Source organism: Lithobates pipiens, unplaced genomic scaffold, assembly GCF_037356315.1.
Source record: "Lithobates pipiens isolate NorthernLeopardFrog02 unplaced genomic scaffold, aLitPip1_a1.2 Scaffold_13, whole genome shotgun sequence".
NCBI lineage: Eukaryota > Metazoa > Chordata > Amphibia > Anura > Ranidae > Lithobates > Lithobates pipiens.
In genome coordinates this window covers 22,085,880-22,106,808 of record NW_027507718.1, presented here as the reverse complement: position 1 = coordinate 22,106,808, position 20,929 = coordinate 22,085,880, and the positions used below count along the sequence as shown (strand labels likewise).

Sequence of the window (20,929 nt, the reverse complement as noted above, 5' to 3'; positions counted from 1 at the left end):
TCAAAACTAACATATATTTAACATCATTAATTTGACAATGCTATACCTGACTTAAGCTGGGCTCCATCACATGTTGCTGCCTGGAAGGCCCAGGTTGGTTGTCGGAAGCCTCAGCTGGGGGGGGGGGGGGGGGGGGGCCTTGAAGGAAGATTGGAGAGTGCTGGCCTGGGTTGAGTCTGGCCTGGCAGAAAATGCAGTCTGTCATAGTACCAAAGCCTGGGTACATAAATGTCATCTGCTGCTCCTGATCTCAGGGAATCCTGCACCTTCTTGAGCTCCCTATTATAAGTGCTCCTCATGCCACCAATTAGGGCCTTCAAATTGGGGATGTCTGCCGTGGGGATCATCAGCTTCACAAATTCCAGCAATTGATCTAGCGCTGCCTTCCTCTTTGGTTTATTGTTATAAAAGGGGTGATTTACCTGCCACAGACAGGGCATCTCCCTGTACATATCAATGAATATGGGGATACAGTCCTCATCATTGAATAGATCCATTTCCTCTGCAAGACCCAAGACAAACTCTAATGTCAAGCAAAACTCTCCTAATCTTGACCCAATATAGGCCTCAATCAATAAGCAGTATAGACCACTGATGCAACAACTTAAAATTGTACCTTCGGTATAAAGATCATTGCTTCTGTTACTTCGCCCTCCACTCACAGTTCGTACGTACAACGCATGCGTGTTCCACTTTAAAAACACTGCGCATGCGTGGAACTCCACCCGCCCCTGACATTCTTTCTAGAGGAGAAATAAATAGAAGAGTGCCACTCAGTAAAAGGTGCTTTAATCAAGGATAAAACAGATTTATATCACTTACTTATAAAAAGCAGGAAGCTGTACTTGAGCAGAAGCTGCTGCTGCTGTCATAAGCATGTCCAAGAGTGCAGAAAATCTCTGTAGTAATGACCGCAAGACACTGGGGGGAACCCGGCTATGTCAAGCGCCTGAAAGACTGCAGAGCGTGTGTGTGACGTCAGCGATGCAAGGGAACACAACGCGTTTCAGAGCATCCGCAAAGTCCATGGAGCACATGCGCGCTCCTTTCTCAAGTGTAAGAATAGGGAAAGGACGGGAAGAAGGCTCTTAAATACCTAACCTCAATAGACATTGTAGCAATATGCATAATAAACCACAGGAGTTTAAATCAAGCTGGCAATACAGGATTGCTGTACCAATTGAATATAGTGGGCTGCTATAGACATTGTAGCAATATGCACAATAAACACACAGGAGTTTAAATGAAGCTGACAATACAGTATTAATGTACTGATAAATTATAATGGGCTGCTGTTAATAAAATAGAAAAAAAATATATAAAAAAAAATAAAAAAAATATTCAAAGAGAATTAATGAAATAAATTAGATCAATATTAGATTAATACATGAATGGCTAACCTAGACAAAAAAGGAGACCTACTATCAGGGTCAAAAACTCTAGCTTCATAACAAAAAATATAAACATTATAACACATACACATAATACAAGATAATATAGAAGGGTCTATATCAAATAGATACTTAAAGTATATAGTATTCTACAAAAAGAGCAGCCTCTAAAAAATATATATATAAAAAGTAAATATAAAAATATATATACAGAAATTCATTATATAAAATAGCAGTTAAAGATTATCTGTATATGTAAAAAAGTACGCACATGTACCTAAATGTAAATGACACACTAGGGCAAACAAATGACTATATTATCAGAAAATATCACAGACTCAAAGGATGGTATGCATCTCGATCTCCTCATTGAGGCCCTTGAGGTGAACAGTGTCCAAAGTGAAAATCCAGAACATTTCACATTCACATAGTTTTGAGAAACGTTCTGCTTCGGAAATGCCGCCGGCTATGGATTCGATCACCCACACTCGGAGGCCCACCGTGGACTGATTCTGGAACTCTAGAAAATGTTGTGGCACACTATGTTTGTCGCAACCCAGTTCTGTAAGCGACAATGCTTGCCAAATCATTGTCTAAGTGGACAAATAGTGCGGCCTACATATAACATTTTACATGGGCACGTCAGACAATAAACAACATAATTGCTGGAGCAATTATGGAATTGGTTAAATCGGTAAGTTATTCCTTTGTGAGTGAAGTTTTTTTGGCCATGATTAACAAAAAAGCAGGTTTTACAAAGGGGCTTATTGCACCTATACATCCCTATGAGTGGAATAAGACACAATAATCAAATTGAGGGAGCATGATCAGTACAGAAGAATCAAGAGTGTGCTGCAAAAAAGTAAGTATTTTGTAGTGTGTTCATATTCTTCTTCTTAAAGTTTGTGCTGCTCCATGTGCTTTTTTTACTGTTGTGCATTTTAGGCCGGGTTCACACTGCTGCGGGGGGAGATCCGGATGTGATTCGTACCGCACTGCAGTGCAAATCACATCCGATCTCCGTAGCAATGCGAGTTCAGCCATACAGATAGTATGGCTGAATTCGCATCGCTCCCGCAGCAAACTCGCACAGGACCCTTTTTTTGGTCCGCAGCAGAATCGGATCGCATGGGTGTTCACACCATGCGATCCGATTCCTGTGCGAGTCTGCAGATCGCACTGCGATATGCGGACGGATCTGGGGGTGTCATTAACATTTCATTGACACTCCCAGCCGTTCGCATAGGGCAGTGTGAACTGCCGGCGGGAGTCATGCGATGCGGGAAAACGCTGCGGATTCGCGGCGTTCCCGCATCGCTGTGGTGTGAACCTAGCCTTAGGTTCACACCACAGCGATGCGGGAACGCCGCAAATCCGCGGCGTTTTCCCGCATCGCATGACTCCCGCCGGCAGTTCACACTGCCCTATGCGAACGGCTGGGAGTGTCAATGAAATGTTAATGACACCCCCAGATCCGTCCGCATATCGCAGTGCGATCTGCAGACTCGCACAGGAATCGGATCGCATGGTGTGAACACCCATGCGATCCGATTCTGCTGCGGACCAAAAAAAGGGTCCTGTGCGAGTTTGCTGCGGGAGCGATGCGAATTCAGCCATACTATCTGTATGGCTGAACTCGCATCGCTACGGAGATCGGATGTGATTTGTACTGCAGTGCGGTGCGAATCACATCCGGATCTCCCCCCGCAGCAGTGTGAACCCGGCCTAAAGTGGCAACTTTCATGTTCATGGGCACAGTAATCAGTCGTAGGAAACATCGTTCGTTCACCCATTATAAGATGTTTTAGGCAGATAGAGGTTAACTACATTTGTTAATGCCTATTTGTATTAAAATAAGTTTGTTGTCTAGATGGATTTGTAACTAGAATGAAATGCAAACTTGATTTAGTGTAAGGAGAGGACACTCAGCAGCTGTTTACACATCTGGACGCAGGAGCACTATTGTGGGACACCAGAATCAAACTTTTTGGGGTGTCCCACACAGGTACTCCAGTGGATACTATAAGGGTGTCTACATGTGTGATACTTTAACAAAAAAGGTAAGTATTCCAGCTTTAGAAAGGAAATAAAATGTTCTTCAGCTTGGAACTGCCAAAATAGACAATTGTACGACACTTCAAAGCAATGTTTCATATTCTTATTTCTGCCCTCCAATATCTGTGTGCTAAGTATACCGTATTTATCGGTGTATAAAACGCACCCCAAGTTTAGGAGGGAATTTTAAAGAAAAAAACGTTTAGGAGGGAAGTTTAAGGAAAAAAAACTTACATTTAAATGCCCATCAATGCAGCCTTATCAGTGTCCATCTGAATCCTTGTCAGTGTCATATGCAGTCTTGTCATGCAGCCTGTCCATCATTGCAGCCTTGTCAGTGTCATATGCAGCCTTGTCATGCAGCTTGTCCATCATTGCAGCCTGTCTATCATTGCAGCCTCTCTATCATTGCAGCTTTGTAATGCAGCCTTGTCCCCTTGTCAGTGTTATTTTCAGGTTCTATTTTTAAAAATGGTACCGCCGAGATGTCCTGTGTATTTCGGCGGCGCCCAGTAGTCCTTGGCCACCTTCGGCCCTTATCGGCGGCTTCAGGCCACCTTTGACCCTTCTCGGCGGCTTTCGGCCGCTCTCGGCCATTCTCGCCGGTTTTCGGCCGCCGAGAAGGGCCAAAAGCTGCCAAGAAGGGCCGAAGGTGCCAAAAGTGTCCGAAAGTGACCGAAAGCCACCGAGAAGGGCCGAAGGCAGCTGAAAGCTGCCCAGAGGCTCAAAAATCGCAGAGGATCGCCGTATAACACGTACTCGCGATTTTCCCCAGATTTTAAGGCGGAAAAAGTGCGTGTTATACGCCGATAAATATGGTACCTATTTTTTATTCACATAGGAGAGAAAAGACTCAGGACATCTAAGGACACCAGGGATTCCCCACCCCCTAAAGAAGGGGAAATCCCCACACCACCAGCAGAGGATGAGGAGGGAGAGGTTTATGAAGTGGGCAAAATTGTCACCACAACAGGTGAGTGCCTGAGACCACAGTTTCAGGTAAGATATCTGTTCCTGCATATTTCTAATACATGGTGTGTTTTTTTCTTTTAGGTGATCTGGATGTTGTGGAAGAAGATCCTCATCAGGGAGAGAATGGGGTACAATCTTGATTTAGAAAATATAAAGGAAAACATCAATGATGTTAAAAAAAATATAAGAACATCATTGCATCATTGATGCTTTAGGCACACAAAGATTGTACAGTATTCTTGTGTATTTTTGAATAAAAAAAAAAACTTTTAAAGTATTTTAAAAGCCAAATTTTGAAGATGCACACAGTGTGTCCATATGTGCTATCTGCCATCACGGGATAACAATGTATGCATTTTGTGGGTGCAACCCCTTCCTCCCAACTCAATTAGGTGAGAGGAATGGGTTGCACCCCCAAAACACGTCCATTAATCCCCCATGATGGGAGCTAGCACATGTTCACATTAGGCATGGGATCAGGAGGGAAATACCCAGTTTGAATCCCAATTTGTGTGCATCTTCAAAATTTGGCTTTTACAGGGGTGACATCACCCCATCTGATGAAGGCAAGATGAACACAGTTTGGACATACTCATGTCTGATATTGCCTTAACTTTGAACTTTGAACTTTGTAAGTTCCTGAGTTGTGTATGTTATGCTTTGAAACCTGTTTAACCAAAAAAAGGATAGTTACAATGTGAAACAAAAAAATATATATACCAAAGATGTTGGTTTATTCCAAAAACCTTTTCTAATGCACATGTGAATGTGCTTTGAGTAAAATGTTGTCTACTCAACAATGTGTGGCTTCTTCTTTCAATGCTCAGTAGCAATTTTTGTAGTAAGTTGGTGTTTACAGTGACAATGGGGTTATTTACTAAAGGCAACTCCACTTTGCAGTACAAGTACAGTTTCAGTGCAGTTTCATGTGCACTTTTAAGTGCACTTGGAGTGCAAAGTGGGATTTCCTTTAGTAAATACCCTGTTTCCCCTAAAATAAGACCTAGCGTGATTGTCGTTGTTGGCTGCAATATAAGCCCTACCACCCAAATAAGCCCTACTCTTTTTCCTCAAAAATAAGCCCTACCCTGAAAAGAAGACCTACAAGGACTTTAACTAGGGCTTATTTGGGGTTAGGGCTTTTATTGCAGCTATCACCGACAATCACACTAGGTCTTATTTTAGGGGAAACAGGGTAACTTCCACAGTGCTTTCTAATTTGCCACAATCATGCCATTTTCATGACTTCCCAAAATTCGTTCATGGTGCTGAAAAGGGTGAATATTTTTGTCAGTAATGCATTACATACATTAACAACAAATACAAGGTGTGTATGTTGCAGACCCACAACATAATAATAGTTTGCCAAAGAAGAGATTGTCACCTCATATATCAAATAAATTAAATTTGCACTATTGAAGAAAATGTCCAAAAAGAAAAGCCCACTGGGGAACCTAGGAGACAGCTAAAAGAAACCCAAGCAGTAAATCAAAGGAAATCTTCTTTCGGTTTAAATTCAAAAATTTTGAATAAAATGTTTCTTAAACAGTTTGTGGCATATCAATGCCCCCCCCCCCCCCACCTGTAAAGTACTTGACATACTTCTGTCTTACGTTGCAGGCGCTTTGGGGAGGTAAGCCAGGACAGACAACTTCAAGCGCCGTCAGGGTTTCTTGTAGAAGTATGGCCTCTGGCCCAACTGAGGCCACGTAGTTCATTGAATTTCTCCTTAAAGAGTTGTGTAGAATGCAGCATGCAAGGGTTATATGGTTAGGTTTATATTCCACCATGTTGATTGGCATAAGGAATAGGCAGAACCGGGTGGCCATTATCCCAAAAGCGTTCTCCACCACTCTTCTGGCTCTGTCCAGACAGTAGTTATAAACCCTCTGGTCTGGGGTGAGGGTCCTTGTGGCTTCAAAGCGGTCGGCTGGTCAGAACGAACTAACAGAAAGCACTGAAAAACAAAGGCCAGAGCTGAAAATCAGATACGGGTGGACAAGAACGCACTGAAAATCAAATATGCAATAGAAATACGAACGCACAAGCACAAACTGAAGACCAGTAATGATCGTAAAAGCAGGAGGCTGAAAAGCACAAATCGTCTGTCACTAAACTTCTACTAACACGAGATTAGCACAAGGAGCCCAAAGGGTGGCACACTTGGTATTGAACTTCCTCTTTCTAGTGCCGTCGTATGTTTGTACGTGACACGGCATTTTGGCGTTCGGAAATTCCCACAACTTCGTGCTTTTGTGTATATGCAAGTCAAGTTTGAGTCAACATCCGTCTGAAAAAATCCCATGGATTTTGTTGTCGGAATGTGCGATCGTGTGTACGTGGCATAAGAGAGGCGTCCACCCCCCCCCCCCACTGTTTCTTTTATACATTTAGGACCATGCAGTTTCCCTTGCACAGTTGTCAAATTCTGAAATGCGGCAGTTTCATTGGTATTTTTTAGTTAGATAAACTAAAAATAACTCGGCTGCTCAAAAATGCACCACATCTTCATATATCCTACTATCTAAAACCCAGATTATTTGATTGGATTTTACTGGTACAAATGGGACAAACAACTGAATGAATATATAAATGTTTAAACAAAGTTTATTATTATTAAAACCACATAAAAGAAAAAACCACAAGCTTTGATGGTCCCCTGTATATTGGAGGACCAATATTGCATACTGTTGCAAAATGATAAACCAAAAGAACAAAGAAGGGAGGTTGAAGTGTTTCACTTGAACTGCTTCCTCAGGACCCCGTGATCTTGGATAGGGTTGAGTAGTCTTACTGAGAAAATATAAACATAATCAATACAATGTAACATTTTCAACAATCTATAACAAAACAATACATTTCATCTATCATTGTTACAAAACTACTCTATGCACATGCAAAGAGAAACCCACATGCGAATTACATCCTGCCCCAGGGATATAGAGATTATTTTCTTAGTTACCAACCTGGAAAAAAAATGCAGATTAGGAGTTCTGATTTAACTACCTTTATTGTTCACATGACATGTAGATCCAGAGTCAGTGGGTACAGTATGTGACCCTCCTTCCACTAGTAGCTATCAGAGGTCCATCAGAGCTGGTAATAATTTATTCCTACTAGTGGGTACAGTATGTTGGACAGAAAGCTGGACCTGCCCGACAAGGACCTCCCAGCTTACACTTCATTCTGTGGATCTATGTTTCTTACACCTTCCCTGCTGCTTCCATAATATTATTTCACTGGTCTTAAAGTGGTAGTTAACCTAAATATTTAACAGTTTCAAAAAACAATTACATTTTCGGCACATGCCGGGAATGTAACTGTCACATTGGATGCGCTTTCAAGCAAACTGTCAAACCATCCATTGGCTGGTGTCATAGCTAAACACATGTGCAGCATCATGGCAGTTGAAGATTAAATAGAGGCCAAGATGGCAGATTCTTTGTCTGAAAACGATAGGAGGGTTTAATACCACTGTAAAATCACCAGAGTAAAGGTGTAGAGCAGGGATATGCAATTAGCAGACCTCCAGCTGTTGCCAAACTACAAGTCCCATCATGCCTCTGCCTCTGGGTGTGATGCTTGTGGCTGTCAGAGTCTTGCTATGCCTGATGGGACTTGTAGTTCTGCAACAGCTGGAGGTCCGCTAATTGCATATCCCTGGTGTAGAGTAAATAGGGTCAGATCTTAGTCCATTCTCAGAGAGCAGCTCTGACATGACAAAGCAAAGCCTTGTCCCTATATCAAGATGGCTGCCTCCATACATTGATACAGTGTGGAAAAAAAAACATGTAAAAATGAGGCACTGGATTAAAACTATCCTTAGATCAATCAGATCAGAGTTGAGCCACAGTGACTTCGGTAACTCTGCTCTCAACAAAAGCAGAGGACCTAGATATAAAGATTTATAGGCACAAAATCCAATGAGAGCACCAAACAAATAGCTCGGGAGTCCAAACGTTTTTAATATCAATATTTGCTCACAAGGAGACAACATGGAACAGCCAACACATTTTAGGGGCGAAAAGATCTCGTCATTGTTCAGGGCTTAAAATTGATGAAGTTAAGTGAAGGAAGGGGGAGATCGTTTAGTCCCCAAAAAATCCACTTGGACTCTCAGGCATTTTGTTTGGCACAGTTATTTGACTTTGTGCACAATGTGGACCAAGGTATGGTAAGGCTAGAAGGATTTTGCTAAAAAAAATTGTTTTTATAAACACTTATTCAATTTTCTAATTGTTATTGGGGTCAAATTAACGTACATTTTTGACCACAGTGATGAATAAATTCAAAGAGCAGGATGGAATGTTTTCTTGAGCAAAGTCCACTCATGCCAAAATTGACTACTACTTTCAAATGACATTCATGAAGACATACTGAGATTTTTTATTTTTATTTTTTATAATCTTTATTTAACATACCATTTTTTACAATTTTTTATACAACATTTACAAATTCACATATTACGTATTACTCTGCATGAATTGCTTTCTACTATCTTCATCAAATCATTAATCAATTCCCACATCACATTAACCTCTATTTATCTGTTATTATGTTTATTTTATTATTACATCCATATCTTCAACAATCCAGTATAGTCATTTATTACCCTCATTGCTCCTACATCTCACACCCATTCATTCCTCTCATACTACTTCATTCACCCATCTTATACACCTAACGTAGAGAAGAAAAAAAAAAAGAGGAGAGAAAAAACCTCCTCTCTCTCCCATACCTATACTTAAACCCTTTGTCCTATATCTCCCTCCACAGAACCTGTGAGGTACTAAATTCTTTCCATATCCACCATGTTGTTATTATCTGTTTTTTAATCCCTTTTCAATCTCCAATCTGTTTTTTTAATCCCTTTTCAATCTCCATCCTTTCCTCCAGGGAACACATCTCGCCCAACTCAGACTCCCATTCCTCTATATTTGGTATTTGTCTACTTTTCCATTTCCTGGCTATGATGGTTCTTGCTGCAGTTAGAAAATATTTTAGGATACCTTTTTTATATTCTTCACTGACCCTAGGATCATTGATAGTACTGATGTTAATATATCGGGCTGTAACTGTACCCCTGTCATTGCCGTATATATTTTATATATTTTTTCCCAAAAGGTCTGGACCCCAGTACAGTAATACCAGATTTGTGACATTGTGCATCTTGCCCCTTGACATCTCCAAATACTGTAAATTTTTAACACATTTTTATATGAATGCTTGTTCAAAAATGTATTAGTGTATGACCAGCTTAAATCAGTAATGGGGAAAAGATAAGCTTTTGGGATGCCACAGACAATGCTGGGCACTAGTCTTTTGTTCTCAACTTGCCTTTATGGGCACGGTTTCCTAGTTCAGCTCCTCTTTAAAAACTATTTTCAATTCAAATTCTCCATGCAACAGTCTGGATGGGCTACCTTACCTAAACTATTCTAAACCCTCATGCATCAAGTTACACAATGATGGTCTGTCTCTCTTTCCAGGTGTAGAGTGAATAGATCTTAGTCGATTCTCTTTTATGGCAGAAACATTCATACTATTACAGATACTGAGTGCATTTATGTCAGCTTTTCTAGTTTCCCTCAAATCAGAAAGGTAGCATCACTTTTTTTGTCACTGCAGACACGAAATTAGCATCTTGTGACTTACCACTGGACAAAATGTAAATATGTGAGTGGAGGTGATTTTGTAGTAGCAAATAATCAACATAGTCCCTCTTAATTTGTTGCCGCTAATGCCGCGTACACACGACTGAACTTTTTGACAGCAAAGGTCAGACGGAACTAGTCCGTCGGGCAATTCGATCGGGTGTGGGCTCCATCGTACCTTTGCTTGCCAAAAATCTGGCGGACTTTAGAAATAGAACATGTTTTACAATTTCCCACCGGAACTCCGCCGGACCGAGAAATCCGTTCGTGTGTATGCTAGTCTGACGGACAAAAAACGACACTAGGGCAGCTATTGGCTACTGGCTATGAACTTCCTTATTCTAGTCCGGTTGTACATCATCATGTTCAAATCCGTCGGAGTTTGGTGTGACTGTGTGTGGCCAAGTCCGTTCATTCGGAAAGTCAGTCGGAAATCTGTCGAAAGTCCGCCGGAAAGACCTAGTCCCTCGAAAAGTCCACTCGTGTGTACGCGGCATAAGTGTTTTTTCACAGCTACAGGTTTAACTTCTGCTACATCATTGCTTTACAATACTACACTATATAAATGCAAGAAATTGTGAACTGATAATGGTAATGTAAGGCTACATGCACACACAATTGTTTGGAGGCTTAAAAATATGCCTAGTATAAAATTCTGGCATGTTTCTGTGCCAGGGAAAGCCGTAGGTGGGGCATACAGCAAGCCCCAGAAGTGAAGTGGCTGTAGTATGCTGGCATGGTAAAGTAAACATCAATGCTTTAATTGCATTGGTGTAAACACACACATGTGCCTATGGCAAATTCCCACAAATGTCTGAGTTCAGTGAACACGTCATACATCATAAGATGAAAACATCAGCGTTTTACTGAGTACTGAAACATACTTCCATTGACTTCTATGGATCTTAGAATATTTTTAAGCCTCCAAAAGTCAATTTTTATAAGACCCAATGGTCGCTCAGATGTAAAACTAATTACTAACATCATAATATATCATTGCTTATTACTAAGCTTTAGACAACAGTTTACACCAGGGATGTCCAAACTTTTTTCAAAGAGGGCCAGATTTGATGAACTGAACATGCGAGAGGGCCGACCATTTTGCCTGACATTCTTTGAACCATTAAAATTCGGTCTAAGCGTGTCCATCCGAGCACTAATACACGGCCCAACAAGAATTCTCTTGCCTTTGTGGCTGTGTGTGGTGAATAGATGAACTCAAGTGTATTATTTGGATACACCATATTTATTGGCGTATAACACGCACCTTCACTTTAAGAGGGAAGCTTCAGGAAAAAAAAACTTAAAATTTTAAATAAAGAACTGTGAAGCAAAACAAAGGTCAGTGTCTATCTGCAGACCCACAATTGCTAGGAATGCAGCGCTCACCATTGCTAGGAATGCAGCGCCCACCATTGCCAGGGATGCACCCACCATTGCCAGGGAATTCACCCACCATTGCCAGGGAATTCACCCACCATTGCCGGGAATTCACTCACCATTGCCGGGAATGCAGCCACCATTACCAGGGATTCACTCACCATTGCCAGGAATGCAGCCACCATTGCCAGGAATTTCACCCACCATTGCCAGGAATTTCACCCACCATTGCCAGGAATGCACCCACCATTGCCAGGGATTCACCCGCCAATGCCAGGAATTCACTCACCATTGCCGGGAATGCTGCCACCATTGCCGGGAATGCTGCCACCATTGCCGGGAATGCAGCCACCATTGCCAGGAATGCAGCCACCATTGCCAGGAATGCAGCCACCATTGCCAGGAATTTCACCCACCATTGCCAGGAATTTCACCCACCATTGCCAGGAATGCAGCCACCATTGCTAGGAATTCACTCACCATTGCTAGGAATGCAGCGCCCACCATTGCCAGGGATGTACCCACTATTGCCAGGGAATTCACCCACCATTGCCAGGGAATTCACCCACCATTGCCAGGGAATTCACTCACCATTGCTGGGAATGCAGCCACCATTGCCGGGAATGCAACCACCATTGCCAGGGAATTCACTCACCATTGCCAGGGAATTCACTCACCATTGCCAGGGAATTCACTCACCATTGCCGAGAATGCAGCCACCATTGCCGGGAATGCAGCCACCATTGCCGGGAATGCAGCCATCATTGCCAGGGATTCACCCGCCATTGCCAGGAATTCACTCACCATTGCCGGGAATGCAGCCACCATTGCCAGGAATGCACTCACCATTGCCGGGAATGCTGCCACCATTGCCAGGAATGCAGCCACCATTGCCAGGAATGCAGCCACCATTGCTAGGTATTTCACCCACCATTGCCAGGAATGCTGCCACCATTGCCAGGAATGCTGCCACCATTGCCGGGAATGCAGCCACCATTGCCGGGAATGCAGCCACCATTGCCGGGAATGCTGCCACCATTGCCGGGAATGCAGCCACCATTGCCAGGAATGCAGCCACCATTGCCAGGAATGCAGCCACCATTGCCAGGTATTTCACCCACCATTGCCGGGAATGCAGCCACCATTGCCAGGGATTCACCCGCCATTGCTAGGAATTCACTCACCATTGCTGGGAATGCAGCCACCATTGCCAGGAATGCAGGCACCATTGCCAGGAATGCACCCACTATTGCCAGGAATGCACCCACCAATGCCAGAAATTCACTCACCATTGCCGGGAATGCTGCCACCATTGCCGGGAATGCTGCCACCATTGCCAGGAATGCAGCCACCATTGCCAGGAATTTCACCCACCATTGCCAGGAATTTCACCCACCATTGCCAGGAATGCAGCCACCATTGCTAGGAATTCACTCACCATTGCCAGGAATGAAGCTACCATTACCATCAGTGCAGCCATGGAGGGCAGGACGAGCGCCAAAGACATCTTACAGGAGAATCTCCTGTTTACACAACGGCCTCTTTAAGAGAAAGTCCCGCCTCCTTTGATGGACAGTACAGTCATCCAATGGCAGAGACGGGACTTCCTATTACAGCTGCCGTGTAAACAGGAAATTCTCCTCCTGTGTGCACAGCACTTGTCCCGTCTCCTCCCTCCGAGGCAGCCGGACTATATATCTTTTGTGGCCCCGGCGCTGGGAGATCGCCGGGGGCCACAAAAGATATATGTGTTTAAACAACCAGGCGGGCCGTTCAAAACCAGACCGCGGGCCGCGATTGACCCGCGGGCCGGACTTTGGACATGCCTGGTTTACACAGTACTTTACAATATAAAGGGAGACAATACAGTTACAATACACTACAATACAAAAGTGTTAAAGGGCCCTGCTCAGAGCTTACATAATAATAAGCTAAGTGCTTATTCGTGTTTCTGCTGTACATAAAGTTTGCTATTGGTAGGTGGTATTTGTCCATAACCTATTCTTTTTGCTTTACCCTCATAACAGAGGCTGCTTATCTGAGGAGCCTGTCTTCCTAAAAAAAAAAAAAGAAAAAAAAAACTTTATTTAGCATTTTATCTTCAAAGGAAAGGAAACCAGAGACTGCACTGATTGTTGGGATACATGAGAGGAGTCATTGTAATTACCAACTCAGCCAGTAAAAATGAAAATCTTTTAAAAGAGGTGGAATGTATTTTTTCTGTAGATTCACTGTTTTTAGTGCTGTCGATTCTGGATTTGTTTGAACATCCATATGGTCATCAATATTCTTGCTACACAGGTATTACAAGTTTTCAGAATCAGGGACAAATGACATGTGGTTATGTATACCATACATTATCTTTTCAACAAAATCCATTCCAGTAATTCCTGACATTTCTGACTAGTGATCCATCCATGTTGCTCTGCTGTAAGTTATGTGTCAGTGTGAAAGGAATATAATATATTTATTGTGATCTGTGTCTTCATTAACTGTGTCTCCAGGGAAATCTCCTTTCTGAAGTGACTGGTTGAGCATTTTAACCCCTTCATCCCTTCAAATTTGCATTCAGTGTATTGATGTCTGATGATTGGCCAAAGCATGCACCTGACCTGCATGCTTTGGCCAATCACAGAGCGCTCTGCTGTTAGAGCCATGATTGGCCAAAGCCAGGGTGCCTTTTGCCAATTATGGCTAAGGGGGCTAAGTCCAAGCCCCACACTATATAAGGCTGCTTACAAAGCGGGCGTATATATAGTGTTATCATAATCATTGAGAGAACGTTAGTAGGTTAGTTAGTAGCGTGTAGGCAGTTTTGTATATATATATGTGCATTTATACAGTGTAGTCAGTGTAGCATATACGTACTAATTTAGAAACAAAAAAAGAAAAAAATTCCTGTCCTAGGCTCCCCTTCATCCCTCAGTTTCATCCCTTCTCTAATAAAGTTAATAATATAGTTAAAAAACACTGATCCATATTAAAGCGGGAGTCCACCGGGACGCCGCGTTTTTTTTTTTTTTTAAAAGCCAGCAGCTACAAATACTGCAGCTGCTGACTTTTAAAATAGTGACACTTACCTGTCCAGCGCGCCCGCAATGTCGGCACCCGAAGCCGATCTCTAGATCGTCTGTAAGGTGCTGCCGCCGCCATCTTGGGTATGGGAATTAGGAAATGGAGCCTTTCGGCTTCATTTCCCGGTTCCCTACTGCGCATGTGCGAATCGCGCTGCGCAATAAGGACGGTCCCCGCTGCCTCTGGGATCTGTGTGTTTCCCAGCAGGCAGCGGGGCACTTGCGGAAAGGGGCGGGCACTTGCGGAAAGGGGCGTAATCTACGCCCCTTTCCGCAGAGAGCTATCCCGGAAGTGGGTGCAGAATACCTGTACTGTACAGGTATCTGCACCCCCCTCCCCCCTGAAAGGTGCCAATTGTGGCGCCGGAGGGGGGGAGGGTTCCGATGAGCGGAGGTCCCCTTTAGGGTGGACCTCCGCTTTAAGCAAAAAATTTTCCTTCTGTCTCTGAGTTTCGTTTCTCCCCTTTACCTTCATATCGCAAGGGTAGGACCATATACAATCGATTGGTAAGATCTGACCAGTATAGGGCAACCACTTCACGGGTTACTTTTTTGGGACCTCCTAATTATGGTTCATTTCCTTGCTTGTCATGTATTCAATGTTCTATCATGATTAAAGGGAAGTCCTTTAATTATCCGACTCAAGGTTATAATATCCCTATAAAAGATCATTTCACATGTCAATCTACATATGTCATATACATCATTAAATGTCCGTGTGGTTTGATCTACGTAGGTGAAACCACACAAAAAGTCAAAGACAGAATAGCTAGACATAAATATTCTGTTAGGGATAAAAATGATAAATTACCTCTCTCTAGACATTTTTTAGAAAGGAACCATTCGGTTTCTCAATTGAGATATATGGTAATTGATGGTATTCCAACTAATAGACGAGGGGGGAATAGAGAATTGGAATTGAGAAAAAGAGAAGTTTACTGGATAAATCGCTTAGACTCTTGATATCCTAAAGGGTTAAATACATATTTTGATCTTTATTTATTTTTGTGATTATAGGATGGTATAAGTCTCTATATGTGTTGACCGATCTGCCAGATATTGGCCGATACGATCCCACATTATGAGATTTCTTTGTTTGTTGTTTAGTTTTTTTCATGGTATGTGAATATACTAATTAATTTTGATGATTCATTTATTATGTTTTCTTAGTATATTTTTTTGGATGAACTACATGATTCAGCATACTATCATCAAGGGAAGGCGTCCTTTTGTCCCATTTTTTAGCTATTGTTCAGATATACCCATAGATATAAAAATGATGTATGAGAGATTCAAGGGTTGGTTTGTGGAGATTGATTCCAGCTGAATGTAATTAATTGATTAATGATAGATGTGAGCTATAAGCCTTTATATGGGAAGTTGGTTACAATTTTTATTGCAGGTATGTAGGAAGGGTGATATCATGCTTAGCCCGAAACGTCACCTGAATACCTGAATTATACCTGATGTGATGTAAATTTTATCAATAAATTTACTTTTGTTTGTGCAGCAATCTCCCTTCTGCTTTTTTATATCGAGTCTTTGGGACAGACTCGATTGCTGGTACACCTGTTTCACTGACTGTGTGTGCATCTCACCTACTACTTTTATCTATATATATACATATACATATATATATATATATATATATATATATATATATATATATATATATATATATAGTGTATGTGTGCATGCAGTCTAGTGCGTATATATATATATATATATATATATATATATATATATATATATATATATACAGTGTAGACAGTGTAGAATATATATACAGTGCAGGCAGTGTAAAATATCTATCTATCTATCTATCTATATATATATATATATACAGTGCAGTCAGTGTACAGTATATAATACAGTGTATTGAAGTGGTTAAGGGGAAACCTATGACAGAATTAAGAAAAAAAACAGCATGGCCCCCCCCCCCCCCCCCCAGTTCATACCAGGCCCTTTGGGTCTGGCATTGATTTTAAGGGGAATTCCACTCCAAAATGTTTTACAAAAATTGGCATGAGGTCCCCCCAAAATCCATACCATACCAGACCCTTATCCAAGCAAGCAGGCCAGGATAGGGGGAAGAGCATGAAGCCCCCCTCCTGAACCATACCAGGCTGCTTGCCCTCAACATGGGCCTCGTCCCCAAAACCCTGGCCCAGTGGTTGTGGGGGTCTGTGGGTGGGGGGTTTATTGGAATCTGGAACCCGCCTTTGAAAAGGGGCCCCCAGATCCTGCCCCCCATGTGAATGGGTATGGGGTAGATTGTACCCCTACCCATTCACCTAAAAAAAGTGTCAAATGTAAAAGCCACAATAGACAGTTTTTGACAATTCCTTTCTTTATTATACTGGTAAGGTCCAGTGCCTCCATCCCTGTCTAAATGAATGGGGAAAAGGGCGGTGGGACTTTAAATGAAGCACATAGGTATAGAAAGATACATTTATTGATAACAATAATAATAACAGCAATAATCTGATATGTAACACATGATCTGCTATAGGAGCTTTTGCTCCCATTGCTTCCGGGAGCTGCGACGCGTGCTGAGGGATCTCCTCCTTCATTTCTGTCTAAATGAATGGGGAAAAGGGCGGTGGGACTTTAAATTAAGCACATAGGTATAGAAAGATACATTTATTGATAACAATAATAATAACAGCAATAATCTGATATGTAACACATGATCTGCTATTGGAGCTTTTGCTCCCATTGGTTCCGGGAGCTGCGACGCATGCTGGGGGATCTCCTCCTCCCCCTTCCTGGGGTGGGTGGATACCATCATGCGTCAATGTCACGGCATCCACACCGGACATGCGATGACACTGTCTGTGTCGTTGCTCTGTCGGCACTGTCCAGTCTACCTGGAGGCTGATTGGAGGAATTTACTTGGCGCGAATCTTGGACAGCTTGTCCATCCAATTGTTGGCACCTCCCTCCCCCAGCACATGCCTGCGTGACGTTGGTGGGTGTGGGGCGGGTATGTCCATATAGGCTCCATTCATGGGAGGTTGATTCACCCTGGTGGTTTTACTCATATAATCTCTATGGCGCACATTGCATCACTCCGGATTGGAAGCTTTTTATGGCTTAGTCTCAGGTAATTTGTACACCCTTCATTACCAATCCCTTTTCCTTGGCAGCGTCAGACCATATAGATATTTCCTCTACTATCACATACTACATACTCCAAGTCACATGTATGCTCCTGAAGATTGGATCAATCCATGAAACCCATAGAGCTGTCCAATGCCATGTCTCTACTTGTCATACTCTTCATAAATGCATCATGCCCATTTGTATGTGATGATTTGTTTTTATTTTCCATCATGCATTATAATTATTATTACATATAAGATTATTACTGTTATTATTATTGTTATCAATAAATGTATCTTTCTATACCTATGTGCCTCATTTAAAGTCCCACCACCCTTTTCCCAATTCATTTATAAAAAGTGTCCTGCGATGTCCACCCTATTCAATCACGACCCGAAAAATAGAAAAAAATAGAAAAAAATCCAAAATGTGAGTGTAAATCTTTCATTTTTAATAATATGCGGATTCACGTTGTTGGATTGAATGCATATAATACTTCTGGTATTTGTTCATGATTAAGATAGTCACTTAGCCTCAGTTGAATGAAGCACATGAAAGCTTTGTAATCAGAAGAACAATAGCTTATCTCAGACCCACCTGCTGTGATAGGTGTGATTGCAAGCTTCAAAGGGAATAAGATCTAGCTAGACGGCTCATCGTTAATAGAGACACTGATCATAGTGGACAATACAGCATGCTTCCTGAAGAATGGGCATACATGTGAAGGATTACCTCTTGGTGAAATCTATTGGATGGAAGGCAAATGGGGGTGGCTACGAGTGGGCGTGTATGTTTGAATGAAAAGGCTCACACACAGACAAGGCTCTCTCTCTGTTTGCTGCAAGAGCCTGCCATGTGTTTCTGCTGACCTGATGATTCGGCCTACTCTGGGCCATGGCTTCAGCCTAAACCTCATGGTGAAGGCCCTGTCCTGGTCTGAGCCTAGCCGATGCAGCAAAGCCTCACGGAGGACCGTATGATAAGTATCTTTCATATTCTTGTATTATATGTTCTGATTGTAAGCTTTGTGATATTGTAATGTCTTTTTAATACTTTATGTTAGCTTTCCTAATTTCTTGGGAAATAAATAAGATAGTGTTTTACTAGCAGCAATGTGTGTGTTTTCATAAGTAACTTTTTATCAGTGTGCCTAGTAGGGTTTTATAAACTAGATAACTATGGGAAGAGACAAGTTAATAACAGTTTGTAGAGTACATAATGTCCTTCAAATGGCACCCCAGATAGCATGTGGCAATCCTAAAAGCTGCATAGAACTTACAGGACAGAAGTGCTCAGATACAAGGCAGCTGATAATGCCACAATAAGTGTGGTGAGTCTTTACTATGGATAGGCAAAAGTTGAATTGTTTTGAATGATATCAGGTAAAAGTGGTAACGAATTAAGAATATTGAATGCTAGAAGAGCGATTTGTTTTTTTTTTGTGAGTTGTAAGAGCTAACGATAATTGAGTTTGGTTTAGTACTCAATGCAGTGTTGGAACGTTAGTACAAATAGAAGTGTGTATTGTGTGGATTGTATGGTTGTGAAATGGAATTTGTGTATACAAATGTTAAAAAGTATGCCTCTGCCAGTTATCATTCATGTGCAGATGAAACTCTTGAAAGCCAGTATAAGGTTCTATTATCTCAGTGTCAGCAGCATAATAGCAGATTATCGGGCAAACAGCTAAAAAAAAGTTAAGAAAGAAAAGTTGGCTAATGAAATTGCAGTTTTGCTCAGAATTAAAGTTATATCTGAGCAAATAGGGGGGAAGTGGGAAGTAGAGAGGAGACGTCTCGGTGAGGACATAGCAAAAGTCAGTGAAAAACTTCTAAAGATTGCTTTACAGGTACAGCATGGACTGTGATATGAAGAGCAAACTTTTATGCCGCGTACACACGATCAAACAAGCGGGTGGAAAAGTCCAGCAAACTCAAGTCCGCCAGACAATCCCCCCGTGTGTAGCCTCCGGCATACTTTTTTGACCCGAAAGTACGGCGGACTTAGAAGGCAGTGTTGCACTCCAATCTTCCCGCCGGACTCACATTTCGGTGGACATTCCAGCCGTGTGTATGCCAGTCCGCCGTACTTTTGAAATGAGCGGACTTTTCCAGCGCGGAGAAAAGTCCGCTCATTTCGAGCGGGTCTGCAGGTAGGCGGGGCCCGCGAAGGAGACGCCGCTGGCATTGTCACCTGGTATGGACTTAAAGGGGAACCACAATGCCGAAAAAAATCGGCGTGGGGGTTCCCCCCAAGTCCACAACAGACCCTGGTCCGAGCACGCTACCCGGCCGGCCAGGAAAGGAGGGGCGAGCGAGCGCCCCCCCCCTTCTGAGCCATACCAGGCCACGTGCCCTCAACATGGGGGGTGCCTTGGGGAAGTGGGGGCCGCACAGCCCCCCCACCCCAAAGCACCTTGTCCCCATGTTGATGAGGACAAGGGCCTCTTCCCGACAACCCTGGCCGTTGGTTGTCAGGGTCTGCGGGCGGGGGGCTTATCAGAATCCGGGAGCCCCCTTTAATAAGGGGGCCCCGGATACCGGCCCCCCCACCCTATGTGAATGAGTATGGGGTACAATGTACCCCTACCCATTCACCTGTGAAAAAAAGTACAAAAAAAACACAACACAGGGTTAAAATATTTTATTGCACAGCTCCGGGGGTCTTCCGTCTTCGGGGGTCTTCTCGCCGGACTCCTCCGCTATCTTTTTGTAGCTCTTTTGCTAGCAGAGGAGCCCGGCTTTCTTCCTCGCCGCCGGCCTCTTCTTCCGACTTCGGGGGTCTTGTCCCCCTCTTCAGTTCTTCTGCCGGGCCACCACGCCTTCTTATAGCTTTTTACAGGCGGTGGCCCGGTCTTCTGTCGCCGCCGCCGCCTTCCGTTCTTCTGTTCTTGTCTTCTTCTTCTTCTTCAGATGTTGCCTCGCTGAGTCCTCGGCTCACAATGACGGGGAGCGGGCACGCGGCGACTTATATAGGGACAAGGGGCGGGGTCTTCGGTGGATGTCACATGGGTGGATGTCACATGGTGACCCCGCCCCCTTACGATGTCACATTCCCGGAGGATGCTGGGACTGTCGCCATGTGACATCAACCCATGTGACATCCACCCATGTGACATCCACCGAAGACTCCGCCCCTTGTCCCTATATAAGTCGCCGCGTGCCCGCTCCCCGTCATTGTGAGCGGAGGACTCGGCGAGGCAACATCTGAAGAAGAAGAAGAAGACAAGAACAGAAGAACGGAAGGCGGCGGCGGCGGCGACGACGGCGACAGAAGACCGGGCCACCGCCTGTAAAAG

At 43.1% G+C, this 20,929-nt stretch overlaps 1 long non-coding RNA gene across 2 annotated transcripts in view; it reads right to left on the bottom strand.

The window, feature by feature from the left end:
• The window catches only part of LOC143973967 (uncharacterized), a 95,656-nt gene that overhangs the window by 36,079 nt on the left and 38,648 nt on the right, over nt 1–20,929 (bottom strand). For both annotated transcript variants that reach the window (XR_013272141.1, XR_013272140.1), the window contains exon 2: nt 6,021–6,375. This is a non-coding gene — a long non-coding RNA (uncharacterized LOC143973967). The remainder of the gene's footprint in view (nt 1–6,020; nt 6,376–20,929) is intronic.